This window comes from Carex rostrata, chromosome 26 (genome assembly GCF_964058835.1).
Source record: "Carex rostrata chromosome 26, lpCarRost1.2, whole genome shotgun sequence".
NCBI classification, from domain to species: Eukaryota; Viridiplantae; Streptophyta; class Magnoliopsida; order Poales; family Cyperaceae; genus Carex; species Carex rostrata.
This window is the reverse complement of record NC_135943.1, coordinates 1021485-1037500: the sequence shown is the minus strand read 5'-3', so window position 1 is coordinate 1037500 and position 16016 is coordinate 1021485. Positions and strand designations below refer to the sequence as shown.

General features: G+C 33.7%; 2 long non-coding RNA genes across 2 annotated transcripts in view; both read right to left on the bottom strand.

Moving 5' to 3' along the window:
• Positions 1 to 13794, bottom strand: part of LOC144544202 (uncharacterized) — a 16110-nt gene extending 2316 nt beyond the window's left edge. Inside the window, exons 1-2 of the long non-coding RNA XR_013508167.1 lie at positions 13592 to 13794; positions 6546 to 6588 (exon numbers count right to left, since the gene is read on the bottom strand). This is a non-coding gene — a long non-coding RNA (uncharacterized LOC144544202). The remainder of the gene's footprint in view (positions 1 to 6545; positions 6589 to 13591) is intronic.
• LOC144544201 (uncharacterized) overlaps positions 1 to 16016 on the bottom strand; it is a 44743-nt gene that overhangs the window by 22084 nt on the left and 6643 nt on the right. The gene's annotated exons all lie outside the window — the stretch shown is intronic.

Sequence of the window (16016 nt, the reverse complement as noted above, 5' to 3'; positions counted from 1 at the left end):
GGCAAAAAAATTGTTGGGCAATGAAGGGTGGCATCGGATAGGCATAGCTGCTGATAATGTGAAAAAAATTGAATATTTGTGAGCAATTAGATCATGTTAAATTAATATGTGCATTTCCATATGAAAAATATAAAAAACTTGGTAGCAAATTGTTGTCACCAATTAAATTGTGGTTACCATAAAAGAGTGATAACAGCCATGATTCCAAAGAATAGATTAAGAGCTTCTATGCCTCAAATACAAAGACAGACAAACTGAGACAGATCATAAGGTACCGTATGATCCCAATTGGTACCATATTCTAGCTATACCGTAATTCTTTGATTCACAATTGCACATGCTAATCATGGCAGTTTGTACAAGGTTGTTTACGTGTGTCTCCCCCATTTTCTTTGTGACTGAGAACTCACAAGTTAAAAAAATGTGAATAAAAAAACATTTAAAGTGCTAACATGAAAGTGAATTGAGACCATCTCTGGAAAATGTTGAACGTTTCAACTAGCACACTAATTATTCAAAGAAAGAGGGAGACAGCAGCGAGAAAGGGCGATAGTGTACTAGAGCAAAACTGCCCTTCGTACCCTGAAATTTGAAGAAATAAACCACTTTAACCATCTATTTACAATTCAAGTGAACTTTAATAAAAGAAAAAAAGACAGATTGATGAACTACCTCATGCTTCTCTCTCGCTGATTATTAATAACTACTGCCTACTGGCCTCATATATCCTGATTGTAAATATTCTTATCTTTAATTAATTGATGAAAGGCATATTGGAATAGAGTACAATATAAATTTGACAACCAAAAATCTGAATTAATAACTTTGCCTAAGTCAGACAATTCATCAAACACCTTTCACGCAAGGTACATGCAGTCAGTTTCTAATCACAATTCATCAAGTACCTTTCACAATTTTGAAGTTATGATCTGAAGTCAGTTCAAATCATAGAAATTAGTTATGATACAAAGTCAGTCTTACAATTTGGAAGTAACATTGAAGAGTCCAAAGACACCCGTCTATATTGATCTGAGATCACTGCACAATCGTTGGTGTAGAGAGACGCGCCGGCACCGAGTCTTCAGTAGCGACGCACAAGCACCGAGTCTGATTGACTCTATCCGACGGTCTCTAGACGGAATGACAGTAGAAATAACACTAATCGGCCATTACACCGTAAAAAAATTGTTTGGCGGCAGCCAAAAATTGTGGAGGGAAAATGTAGAGGGAAGTCACTAAAAGTACTGGAGTTTTGGAGTTTTAGAGGGAAATGAAAATTAGAGTTTTGGAGCGAAATGAAAAAATTGGTTTGGAAATTTTGGAAGTTTTGAGCAAAATTGTAAATGGAGCGCGTTAGTCATCTTCTCCAGGAAGGAAATGAAGGGAGAGAAATGGAATATATTTTATTGGGGTGGGATCCACTTGGAAGAGATAGAGAAATTGAGAGCAAATGAAAGAAAAAAGTGAGGCAAGGCCATACAGCTATTTGTGTGGTTCTGTCTGACAGGCGGGCCGCTTATTTCATAGACTCAATTTGTTGGAGATCTTAAACACTTCTAAATAGTTTCTTAATATTTTGGCTCAATTATTCTTGTCAGTTTCATTAGAATTTTCAAGCGTTCGAATGAAATTTCGAATATAATGTGTTCATTTTTAATTGTCCGTGATTAATATTTTTAATTGGAGATGACAAAAATTAATAATTTACGTGATTAATGAAATTTATGCGATTAATGAACAAATTTGACATTAATTTAGTAAAATATTTTGTATTAAAAATGTTATTATTGAAATCTACGCAGTAATGAATATTTTGTGAGATATTTAATAATTAAGTTTATTTGTTTAAATTGAATTTGTAGATATAATAAATATTTTATAATGGGATTTTTTGAATTATGCGATAATGAATACATTTTATTTATTATGTATGATTAGTAATTTATGTGATTAATGAAATTTAACCAATTAAGGAACAAATTCGATATTAATTTAATAAAATTTGTTAACTATTCTTTTCGTTGACATGAAAATGATTAAATGAAAGATAACAAAAATGAAAACTTAATTTAATGGGTTGGCAGTGAAGGGAATTGTCCAAACTCCAAAGGTATTTGTTGGATGATTGAAAATCTTTTGAATTGTGTATTTTATGTTAGTAATTAAAAAAAATGTTTATTTTTATAAGTTTAATTTGTGGATGCAATTAAAAAATTATCGTTGTAATTCATTAAAGTAGTATTGAATTATAATATATGATTATAAAAAAAGTAATTGCATGCCAAATAGTAATAATTATTTTTATACAATAATACATGATAATTTTATAGTTCATTGAATAATTAAATGAACTTAACACATTAAATTATGTTGTCTTGCATGAATATTGCATGTATGTATCACATCTTCTATGTTTGTCTATGAAACATAAACTCTTGCAACGCGAGGTAATGAAGATGCGGTGAAATAAAACATGCAGTGGTTGATCGGAACTGTTGAAACCAAAGAACATTACGTATATTGTCATGCGGGAAAGTTTCATCAAGTAAAATTAACGCAAACTTCTCCATCCATTTGACCGAATATTGAAGCATCAAATGGCTACAAACACTTTGTGTTGGATCAAAAGAAAGACACCCCCTTTTTTACTAAATTTTGTATTGTTTATGTTAATTCTTATGCCTTGATCATTTCCAAATTAATTTCGGATCATTTCATCGAAGATCGACCGTCCAAAATTCATTTCAAAATGAACGGTCATAAAATAATTTACAATAAACTAGGGGCAAAAAATGATGAAAATTGAAAAAATTGGTGTTATTCAGTGTGATTTGGCCATATATTATTTCAAAAATTATTAGAAATTTTTATGACATTTTTTCATACAAGTTTCTGTATAGATCAGTACAAATTATGAACAACAGCAGATCCCATGCCCTCCGATTGAGGATAGATGGTCTTGATCTATTAATTTGGAAATCTTCTGGGTAGAGAGTGGCAATACTCTGAAGTAACGAAATAATTTCATTTCTGATCAGACCCCAGATGCTGCTAAGGATGCTTCAATATTCGTGCATGGATTATATGATGCCGCTCCGATCATTCTAATTAATAATGTGTTACCTTAGGCCAAAAAATATCGGGTGGGTATGGAAGTAAATAGACGTCTCTCCAATGGAAACAAACAAGGCCATAAGAGAGAACGCAAGACTTAGCGAAATTTTTTGAAATCAATTTTGAAATCTCTCTCTTCTCTCTACCAAAACGAGCCGACGCTCTCTCTTCACTCTAGGGTTTCGCCGATGCTCTCTCTTCCTTCCCCACCCCCCAGCTCCGATTTGGTCCGTCAGAGGCTCTTCCCCACTAGCGCTCCGATCTAAGTCGCCGCCGATCTTCTCTCTACTAGGCTGATTTGAAAAAGTGGTAAGTTCTCTGTTCTCTTCCTTCTCTCTACTAGGGTTTCGTTAATTTGGTGATCACTATTACTAGTAGAACAAAGGGTTTAATTTGAAGGTTCACTGAATTAACTTTTTATCCTGTTAATTTAGGGTTTTGGGTTTACTTACAAAAGTCATGGTACATAGAGAGCTTGTGTACTGTTTTCCATATTCAAACCTAAATCCTTGTTTTTTGCCGATGTAAATTTCAGGTATGACTATCTATTCGACCCAGATGAAGGTGAAGATTTGAAAGTGCCTTGTTTGTGGGGAGCTCCTAATTGCAGAAATTAGGCTAGGTTTTCTTTAACATATATTTTTTGCATAGTTTTATTTCTTCAATAATCTTCTTGTCATAGTCAATCCTTAATTTTTTTTTCCTTGTTAAGAATAATTCAATTTTTTGAGGTTCATTGATGCTATGAAAAATGAGAAAGTCATGTGGTACCAGGGTAGCATACCGTAATAACTTTGTTTTGTTTTGTCCAAATCATGTAGTAAGGTGGTAATTAATTTGGAAATTACTAGTTTTACATTTTTTTGGTTTAATTTTGGTAACCCTAAAATTTTCACTTTTTGGTAATTGAAGGACAAGTTCTGTAAATTTAGTGTTTTGGCTGAACAAGGACAAGTATATTATGTGAAAGCTAACTTATAAACACTCGTGCGAGGCTGGAGGCGGCTCAGGTGGGGCGATTGCTGGTCTGGTGCGGACATGTAGCGTGTGCTCAGGTGTGTGCGAGAACAGTCACCAGTAAGGGTCGGTTAGTTGTTGGAGTTTGGTAAGTTATTAATCCTTTTTAAAGATAAAATTTAGAGCACAAATTTTGTATTGCTTGAGCAGCAAGGTCTGTATATTCTGATTTTAAGGTAAACCAAATTGCCATAATTTGTTCTTAGTTTTCTGAAAAAGTAAGTAATGTAAGTACTGTGTATAAGATTTGATAGTACAAATGAAGTTTACAAGAAATAAAATTTCACTACTATATTTGTTCATTGTGTTGCTTCAATTTTGCTCTGCTCTTCTTTAACATAAGATCTGATTTCTTTTTGCATTTATGTTCTAGTCTTAGTTAGGAAGTTTATTTGCAGATCAGAGTGGCTTTTAATCTAGTGGTAGTTTGGGTTGTGTTGTGAAATCTGTCTAATTTGCTCGTTAGGGTTGCTGGTTTATTGGTGTTCCTTGCTATTTTTTTTTTCAAAACTATGTTAGGGTTGCTGGTTTTATGATTACTGGTAAATGGGAAGTTGGCTTATACTTGATTGATGCATATTCTAAAGAAATTTATAGTAAAAAAGAGCAACTTGCTATTTTTTTTTTCAAATTGCCTATTGAAACATACAATGACTTTGTCGAAAACAGAAAATAAGGGAAGGGTGGCCAAGGATCCCTGGTAAATTTTCATAAAAGCGCATGAGAAATCAGAACTTCAAGAAATTTAAAGAACAGCTCACATCCAGCAGCAGGTGCACCTTATAAACCTGTTTTGTATTTTCCAAATGATTTATTTGGAAGGCTATAGTTTAATGGTGTACTGTTTCATTTGCATTGATAGGAAAATTTAGTTATTAGTTATTACTTTTTTGTACTAAAAGTTGTTTCTAATTTTAAATTGAAATTTTTTTCTTGGATCAAATAAAGTAATGAAAGTAGCACTTGGTCGGTCCTTGGCTGATGAGTCTAGACTATACATAAGCTCTCTAAGGTTAATATTCATATATATCTTATTTAGAAAGTGAATGTTACAGTAAAAACCGTATTATTTATGTTTTACTATATTTGATTGTGTTTTCACTGTATTATTTAAGGGTTTCAGTGCAAAATTAACCGAAGAGCAAGCGTCACTATTGACTGGTATGTATTTATACACACATGCTCATACTCTCTTAAATTGCAATTTGTTTCAGTTGGCTTCCATGAGCAAATTACCTTGATATTGGGTAATTTCTTTATGTACTGTTTTTTAGAAAACAGGAAATGACTTGATAATTTGAATAATATTTTAGTTACAGTCTTGCCTTGAAAACAGGAAAAGTTTAGTTATAGTCTGCCTTGAAAACCTTATAGGACTTGTAAGTTGTAAACATATTTTAGTTTCTTATGGTTAAATATATGATAATTTTTTAATGTACCTTTTTTTTTTCTTGTGCAAATTACAGGATCGCTTCAAAGGATCTATTTGTTTTTCTTCTCGGTAATTGTTTATCATTCTGCCTAGAGAAAACTTGTAACAAGACCCAAGTCAATGTTGCATATGATGATTGATGCTACTTACAAATTTTAGAATTATGCAACTAATTTGTTGACTGTAAATTATTGTAAATTTTTGTTAATGGGTCGTGGTTATATTTTTTGTACTGTTGTTGTATTGTTTTTTGGTATTTTAGTAAAATGTATGATAATATACTTTGTTGATTAATGCTTATTACATGTTATCTCTATATTTCAATCTGTTCTTGTAAATCTGGTTCAATGGAAATGTAACCACTTATTGGGTTGGTATCGGGTTGGTACCGGATTGGTACAACGTGAGAGGATAATAGGATTGGAGCATGCAAAAAGTATCAAAGATATTCTTGCCAATAGTCAGGTAGGACCACATTCATTACCCTTGCAAATAGTTAGGTGGGGCCTACGTTCGTTACCCTTGCTAATAATCAAGTGGGACCCACATGGGACATCTTTGCAAATAATACATGGGACCCACAGATGATATCCTTGGCTCCTTGCTAATACTCTGTGGGGCCTACACTACTTATCCTTGCTTATACTCAGTGGGACCCACAAAACATAACCTTGCTAATACTCAGTTGGGTGCCAAAAATCAATGTATTAGCAAGCGTACTATTTGCAAGCGCCCCGCTTGCAGATACCCTGGACAAGAATATTAGCAAGCGTAGCCCTTGCAACAAATCAGAATCCGAGTATTAGCAAGGGGGCTTTAACCAACGGTAGTTATTGCAAGCGCCGCGCTTGCTAATGGCCTTTTTCGGGCTTGTAGCAAGGGCACGCCGTTGCTACAATCAAAATCCTACCGTTGCTAATATTGGGGATTCTAGTAGTGAAATAAAAATGTCGGAAAATAGTGAGTGGTTGAGTGATGCCACCTATTCAACTAGCTTTGTAAATTATGACTGCCATGCCCTGCAACTAGATAAATTGTCTGAGTAAGCTTTTGCATTGTTAATTTCTTTTTGGCTATATCCATGATTAATTAACTTATACAAAATTACAAGTGATTAAATAACTAAACTGTAAATGGTGAATTATCACGATATTAATTTCTTTATTAGAAAAACATATACAATATATAACCAATCCCATTGTATTTGGAGACAGTAAAATTATCACGATATTAATTATGATATGACTTATAAAAGATTATTTAGACAAAAAATGAGTCAGTGCCTGTGGACAAAAATTATTTAAATTTTGGAAACCCTCATCTACCATTTGGGTATGGTTATGCTACTTTGTGCCTTCGTTTATAATTCCTGGGCACAATGTACCATTATTGTATTTTCTTTTTTATAGGAAACATAATCAATATAAGTTTGGCAAAATTTATCAAAGATTTCATGTTCTCATCCGATTGATTAAACTAGCAGAAAAGAAAAGATCTAGTTTTTGTGTTTTGTGACTTAAATTCGTTACATATATACATACATATATCTTGCCAGATCAGACTTGTACCTTTAAATCTATCACTTAATAGCATCATTTTTTTTGAAGTTTCATCTGTAGGAAAGGAGAAGTTCCAATCTGGTGAGACAAATAATATTGTATAGGCCCAGTTGCATCACATGTTGTACAAAGTTATGTTGGACATATATATATAAATTTCGAATCCAAGCCCAATTAAGGATACATGTTGTACAAAGTTATGTTGGACATATATATAAATTTCTCTTTATTTTATTTTTGATATCGAATCCAAGCCTAATTAATGGTACATGTTGTACAAAGTTATGTTGGACATATATATATAAATTTCTCTTTATTTTATTTTTGCACATGAAGAATGACAAATTTACATGTTGTAGAATATGAACGGTAAATCGCTGGGCTGTATTTATATACTTTACCGTGATGTTCTTTAGTAGCTCTTTAACTTATATATCATATCTTTTTCTACCTCAAAAATAAAAATAAATAAATAAATACCATATATAGCTTTCAAAAATCAAGAAAATATTATACTCACACTTCATTGCTATAGAGTCTAGTCAACTATTTAGAACATTGACAAGGACAGAAAAGATATATAATTTGGCACCAACAAATAGATTAATGCATGATTACTTTTGAGTTAAAAAAAAATTGAGCATGAATTCTTCAGTACTTGGGTCTACGGCAAAACAATAACATATAGAAGCACACATTGAAACATAGAATTACACAAGGAGAATATTTTTTCTAAAGATCATCTTTATTTTGAAGTCTGGCTTGATCACCAATATCTGTGCTGATGAAACTTCCTCCCGGAGGAGGAGGTGTGTCGTGGTGCTCCGAGCCGCAGACGGCACCATTCTTGTCGGGCCTACATGCTCCCGATGAGGGGCCACCGTCACTGCTTGAAGTTGCCGCTAGTGCTGGCTGAGAGGCCATCAGAATGAGAACAGAAAGGAAAATAAACTTGACGAAGGATGTACTCATTGATGGATAATAGCTTTTAGTTTCCTTTACTGGTTGCTGTGAGGAGAAGCAAGATAAAAACAGTTGTATTGATTGGTCTATAATACTGAAGATATGATGAATATTTATATGAGAGGAAGTTTTTTTTTTTTTTTTTTGAAGTCCTTGGCGGCGACTACCAAGTTGCATTAGTATAAATATTTGTATGGAAGGAAGCCAACATTAGACGCGCGTGCTCAATAGCACATGGCAGTCTTTGTTGACTGAATTGTTGCACCGAGATCTGATTAACAAAAGTATCATCATCCTCTCAGCTTTAATCCGAACCGTTTATTACAAATTAACACTGTTATAAATTCAAATTTTGTCAATTGATCCGATTTTAGACAATCTCATTCCTTCGAATAACTAAAAGGATTCCGACTCTATTTCTATCGTCGTCTTTGCAAATGGAAGGAACTATCAAATTTATTAATTTGCTTGTTATCCATAAAAAAATATTTTAATTTGGTTATTCATCTTTTTGGGAAAAGCACGCTCTTGTCTCTTTTATTGGAGTCATCATAGATAAGACTAATATAGTAGCAGAGACAAATGTAATAGGGTTAACAGGATTAGGGTGATTTATTTATTTCTGTAGGGCGACATGTTTTAATTTGAGGTTCTGCAAGGTTACGCGTGCAATTGCGCAAAAATTAAATTGCATTCAAGTCCACAACTCGCCAAAAATAATCAGAAAGGAACCATTTTTTTTTTTTTTTTTTGAAAACCTGGCAGTAGCTGCCATGTGCTTTATTGAATGGAATATTTACACATACATTGTTCTTGGACCACTTAGATTAGAGATAGGTCCGGAATACTATTAGCAGTACTTTAGCCATAACCTCATATCCTGCAATACTCTGTAAGCAATCGAGTCTGGTCTCGAAACTACATCCCTGAAAATAACCTCATTTCTGTTCTTCCAGATGTGCCAAGCCGTGCAAATGAATGTAACCATCCATTCCTTGAGCCTCATGCCTCCTTGAGCTTGTACCATTTCCCAGGATCTTCCCCACACTCCTGTTATTGTTTGAGCATGCTTGAATATTGGCCGCCCCAATAAGGATCCCACTTTAAACCATACATGAACTGCTACCGGGCATAGGAAAATTAGATGTAGCTGAGATTCGACCGGGCAATTAGCACAAACAGCACAGTGCCTATCAATTCTCATGCCTCGATATGTGAATTTACCATGCATCAGAAGTAGCAGAGACAAATGTAATAGGGTTAACAGGAATAGGGTGATTTATTTATTTCTGTAGGACTGCATGTTTTAATTTGAGGTTCTGCAAGGCTACGCGTGCAATTGCACAAAAATTAAGTTGCATTGAAGTCCACAACTCGCCTAAAATAATCAGAAAGGAGCCATTTTCAACACACTAGCTAGATCCGGATTCACATCTCCTCAGGTTACCTGACTGAGTACAATTAAATCAGACGGCCTAAAATTCAAACGTTTAACTTTACACGAATCTGAATGCAAAAAATACTGCCCAGCCCCAAAGCCATCCGAGTAGGCACCGGTTGAAATTAAATCTGGACCGTTCATTTCAATTGTGTTTGAGTCAGGTACCTAGGAGAATACGGATTGATTTAAAATTTGGTCTGTACGTTTCAATCATACTGATACTGTCCGAATTGAAATAGGAGGGTCGTATGATTTTGTTTGTGATACGGATACCAATCCATGAAATCTGAACCTGTTGACTAATCCTAGGGGCCGGAGTCAATAGAGTTGCTCGCATGGGTTTCCAGACAAAAAAAAAAAAAAATAATAATAAATTAGCTCGCAAAAGACGTAGCTCTAAAAAAAAGAGAAAAGGTTTTTGTCCACAGCCTTCTGTCCACCATTTGTCCACAAGCATTATCCACTCCCAGTTTAACTAAATTTGCTCCCCACCGTTAAACCACGGCTCTCATGCCTATTTAAAACTCTCTTCTTCCCCGATCGTTTATTTTCATTTTTTGAATCGATGAGATCGAGTCTCTCATCTATGCTGCTCCCTCTGCCACTGTTCTTCCCTTCGCGCCAGACTCCTCCGCCACTGTTCTTCCCGCCCGCTCCCTACACTGTCCAGTCAGATCGTCATCGTCAGATCTCACATCTCCGTTGAGATCTCACATCTACCTCATGTGGCTTCACGTACATGAACGAGACTGTGTGGACAGCCATGGCTGGTGCGGTGGTGCTCGATGCTGACTGCAACAAGTGGAACAACAACCAGCAACAGCTCTGCTACAGTTGTGACTCGTGCAAAGTAGGTGTGCTCGCCAGCATCAAGCACAGCTGGCGCAAGGTCTCTATTATCAACATTGTTGTGCTCATTATTCTTGTCATTGTCTACGTGGCGAGTTGTGCTGCATACAGGAATGCAAAGAGGATCGACAATGACAAGCCTTTCGGCATGGCCCGCATGACCAAGTCCCAGCCAATCAATCAAGTACTGGTTCGATTTTGGCTCGCTACTCCGAACAGTGAATGCATTGTTTCAAGCTTTGGTAAGATATATTGTACATTTCTGATTCATTTTTTCCTTTGCAATGTCGATTTTAATTGAGATTACTGACTCGATCTCATTTTTTATACATGATCGCAATGGAACCTTCAATCATGGAGCGCGATCGAATAGAAGTTGTTTTTGTTGAAGAGCACGGCAAAATTCAAATCTAGTAAGTTATTTCTGTTGAATTTGTTATTTTCGTTGTATGCAGTAACAGATCTAGCATTTCAAATGAAATCTGGAGGAAATAGATGATAGAGAGGCGATATGGAGTATTGATCTGTTAATTTTACTGTATTGTCCCGTTAATTTTACAGTATTCATCCTGTCATTTTACAGTATTCATCTTGTGAAAATCTGGAGGAAATAGATGATAGAGAGGCGATATGGAGTATTAATATGTTAATTTTACAGTATTGCCTTGTTAATTTTACAGTATTCATCTTGTCATTTTATACTATTCATCTTGTGGAAATCTGAAAGAAAGAAATGATTTGTTAATTTTACAGTATTTATCTTGTAATTTTACAGTATTCATTTTGTAATTTTACAGTATTCATCTTGTGAAAATCTGAAGGAAAGAGATGATAGAGAGGCTTCTTACTCATCCGAACGATGAACACAAGAGGTTTCTAATGTAAAAGTTATTTGTCCATAGTTTTTTTGTTGCTATTATGCTATTCTGAATGTTGCGGTGAATATTTTTATCTTGTGTTGAACAGATGTTGTTTGTGGTGAACATATGTTGTTTTGTGATGAACAGATTTTTTGTGTGATGATAGATGTATGTATAGATTTAGCAATTTTAGAATATACATGGTATTATTTTATGGTTTATATTTTGAAATTTTACAGTATACATGATTCTTTGTAGGTTGTAGTTTAAACTGAAATGTAGCATTTGTTACATTTTTATCTTACAGTATAGATGGTATTATTTTATGGTTTAGTTTTAGAAATTTTACAGTATACAAGATTCAATTGAAAATTTACAATATTATGTGAAAATTTTACAGTATACAAGATTCAATTGAAAATTTACAGTATTATTTGAAAATTTTACAGTATACAAGATTCAATTTTACAGTATATATTTTATAGTATACAAGATATAATTGAAAATTCTACTGTATACAATATTCAATTTTACAGTTCTGCTGATTCAATTTTATAATATACAAGATTCAATTGTAAATTTTACTGTGTAGAAGATTCAATTTTACAGTATACAAGATTCAATTGTACAGTATACAAGATTCAGTTGAAAATTTTACTATATACAAGATTCAATTTTACAGTATACAAGATTCAATTTTACATTATACAAGATTCAATTTTACAGTATACAAGATTCAACCCAGTGCGGACGCTAATAATTAACTCTAACTGCCAATAACTTCCTATAACTGTAATTTCCGAAAGTACAGTTTGAAAGTACATTTATTTTGTCCTGTTGTGCAAGTTGCAATCTTTTTCTAACTATCATGGGACCACTTCAAATAGTTGCTGGATGTTTTGTGATTAACTGATATATTTTATGTGATATATTGTATAATTATACAGCATGTAGAAGTAATTTTACAGTATTCGCGCAAGTCAAAGCTGTGGACAAATGGTGGACAAAAGGCTGTGGACAATTAGACGCTTCCCTAAAAAAATTAGGGGTAGGTATATTGACCAAACACATATATATATATATTAACACGTTTTTAGAAAATTTTAATGTATGGACAAATGTTTTTCTGGCCATCATATTTATTAATAATGTAGTTATTATAGTACTATTTATTAATTAATTGATTTACATAATTGCTAGACACTTTTTTTTTTTTCCTTTTTCTTATGATTCTGCATTGATGTAATTTAAAGTTTGAAAATAATAATATGATCCGGATTTGCTTCTTGTTGACTTAATTTTTTTTTGTATATATTGTTTAAAGATTGATTTTGGAAACTGGACACCTGCCCCTTGTGGATAGTAAATTTCTGTCCTTAAAGTCACTGATACATGAGTCCAGAGTGGATTTTATTATTTAAATATTAGATATAATTTTGTCTCAAAACTCACCCCAAACCCACGTATAGGGAAAGAAATTAGGGAGTAGGAGATTTAGTTCCTTTTGGTGCTGTCACTTTTGTAACATATCATTAAGCCTCTCCTAATAAGGTTGTGGATTATCAACGAGGACAAAATTCTGAAAAGAAAAAGCTTGATCTTCATTAATGGTTTGCAGGGCGCACTGGTACTGAGCCTTCTAATGCCAGCACCTGATCTGCTTCCTCTTCAGGAGGTAGAGAGCTGAGTGAAATCACATATAAAGTCTCTGGTAGCCACAAGATTGTTGCTTCTTTAATCTTCTTGCTCACATTACCTGTCCAATATTCAACCAAAGATATAATAAGCAAAATAATGTTTTTAGCTGACTTATATGTAATTTGTCTAAATATATTTTCGTTCCTATATTTTCAAATTGTCTAACACATGGCATTGTAAATTATCGGGAAGGCAGTTCTATCTGTAACTCTCAATTAGAGGGAAAATTGTAGTATATCCTGTTGGACCAATTAAACATAAAATGTTGACTTTTGCCTAATCAAAATAAAAAAAATAAATGGTTAACTATTTCAATCTCCTCAAAGCACAATATATATTGTGGATCTCCTGTCCCGGAGAATAGACAAAGTCCACTATCGTAAAGGTTGTGAGAAAGTACTCTAAATTGAACTATAGGTATCTGTATTTAGCTCTTCTGATTTCTAATGAATATTGGTGGTCACAGACCACTACTTTTTAAAAAAAAATTATTCTATAAATTAATTCAATCTATCGAAAAAATTATGGAGTTTCATTTTTTTTCTTTTCTTTCTGGTGCTGTCACTTCTGTAATGGAAATAACAATAAAATAGTGGGTGGTTGAGTGATGCCACCTATTCACCTAGCTTTGTAAATTATGACTGCCATGCCCTGCAACTAGACAAATTGTCTCAGTAAGCTTTGCATTGTTAATTTCGTTTTGGCAATACCCATGATTAACTAACTTATACAAAATTACACATGATTAAATGACTAAACTGTAAATGGTGAATTATAACGATATTAATTTCTTTCTTCAAAAAGTAGTACAATATATAACCTATTGATCCATTGTCTTTGGAGACAGTAAAATTATCACGATATTAACCGATTGTTTGATCAAAAAATGAGTTAGTGCCTGTGGGCATAAATTATTTAAATTTTGGAATGGGCCAATATCGTATTTACGATGCCAGAACCAGAGCTATGGGCAATGGGCCAAGCCTGATTGATAAAAAGTTAAAAACTAGTAATATCGTGATAATTTTACTGTGTTGCCCTATATCGTATTAAAAGTTAGTGCATGATTTAAAATTACCGGGCAGAAAATAGTAATATCGTAAATGAGTTAGTGCACATGGGCAATGGGCCAATAGGCCCAGCTTATTGGGTTCCGTCACATCGTTCTATTCCGGCTTTTGGTATCTTTAATATCCGAATTTTGTTTACCATAAAAGAATAGACGAAGTTAAAATGAATTTGAAAAACGAGGAGGGATCGGATGACACTCTTTTTTGTTGACATCGAATAAGATTGTGAATTTTCAAAATTTTCAAAGTCCAAACAGTCGATCCAAATCGTTCAATATAATGGATATGTTAAAATGTGTTTGCAGATCAAATTTTACATTTTTTTGGAATTTTTTTACTATTTATTAAGTATTTAACAAAATCGCTATATTCAGACCGTTGAATTTTTGTACCCATCTTAATAAATAGTAAAAAAATTCCAAAAAATGTAAAATTTGATCTGCAAGCACATTTTAACATATCCATCAAGTTCAACGGTTTGGATCGACTGTTTGGACTTTGAAAATGCACAGTGTCATCCGATGTCACCAAAAAAGGGTGTCATCCGATCCATCCTCTGGAAAAAAAAAAAAAAAAAAAAAAAAAAAAAAATATATATATATATATATATATATACCCGGCACGCAGATAATAGTTACATACATAATATAATTTAGTCAAATTTGATACAGTGTAGTGCGCAGACAATAGTTGCTGCGTATCACTTCTTGGATGCGCAACTGTTATCTAAGTACCTGGTAAAAATGATTTATTTTTTCAAATTCATGTCAAACTCCATCTATTTTTTTAGGAGGAATTTCATATATATCTCTCAAAAGTTTTAATATTACGTATTTATCCCTCTAAAATCAATAATTACATATTTACCTTTGAAAATTGTACAAACTCACATATTTGCCCAATCTAACCATATAACATATCAAATATCTCCAAAAATAATTAAATAATATTTTTTAAACTTTAAACTTTATTTTTCAATATTAATTAATAATATGTTGACTATTATGCCCTTTGGTCTCCTTAGTCCGCCTGAGTTCTCTTCTCTGTAAGATGCCAAACCTCCCCTGCCTCTCTTTCTGAATGCGTCAAATCACATATTTTTTTGGAAAAAAGGCAGAATTGCCCATCCATTAATAGAAAAGAAAGTCTTACAATAAGAACTGACATAAAAACGTGCAACTGGAGCACGTGCAAACTAACCTCAGGCAATCCACAAATGGACCCAACAAACAAAAGTATCGAAAAGGCTCTAACAAGTGAGCCAATCAACAGAATGTCACAAGCAAAAGTATCGAAAAGCCATATTTATTACAAGCAAGCAATTAAAAGAACTACTAAGCAACTATGGCATGTGTAAGTGATCAATCAATGCACAAGTGCTTAGTTAGCAATCAACAGCGGCACCATTGGAGTGGTGGCAGCAGTGGGCCGGTCCAGGGAACTCAGCGGCAAAGGGGATAGGCTTTGAAGTGGCACCATGTCCAAATCCTCCGGAGTCCAAATAGCAATCTGTACCTTTCTCCTTTTAGCCCCTGACCAATAGTCCAATAAAGAGCAAATTAGTACAATTAGTTGTCTAATAGATGACACACTTTTGTTATCAAAACAAACAGAGTTTCTAACGCGCCATATAGTCCAACAAACAACACTAACAACCATGATCATAGCTTCCCTTTGAGGGAGAGGTAAAGACAGGGCCAATTGTTGAATATCATCAAATCACATATTTCTCCCCGCCTTCTCTAGTCACCTCTCCTCTCACAAATTTATGCTGCCCCTCACTGCTTTAATTTTCCATTTTCGTTTGGAGAAAGCGTTGGGAGGTATGGCACCTTAGAGAGAAGAGAACTTAGACGGACTAAAGTGATAAAAATGAAGAGCATAATAATAAGGCAAAGGCTTCTATGGACATAAGGACCTATTTGTAATAAACATATTATTAATTAATACTACAAAATAATTTTTTTAAGTTTAAAAAAATATTATTTAACTTTTTTGGAGATATATGATATG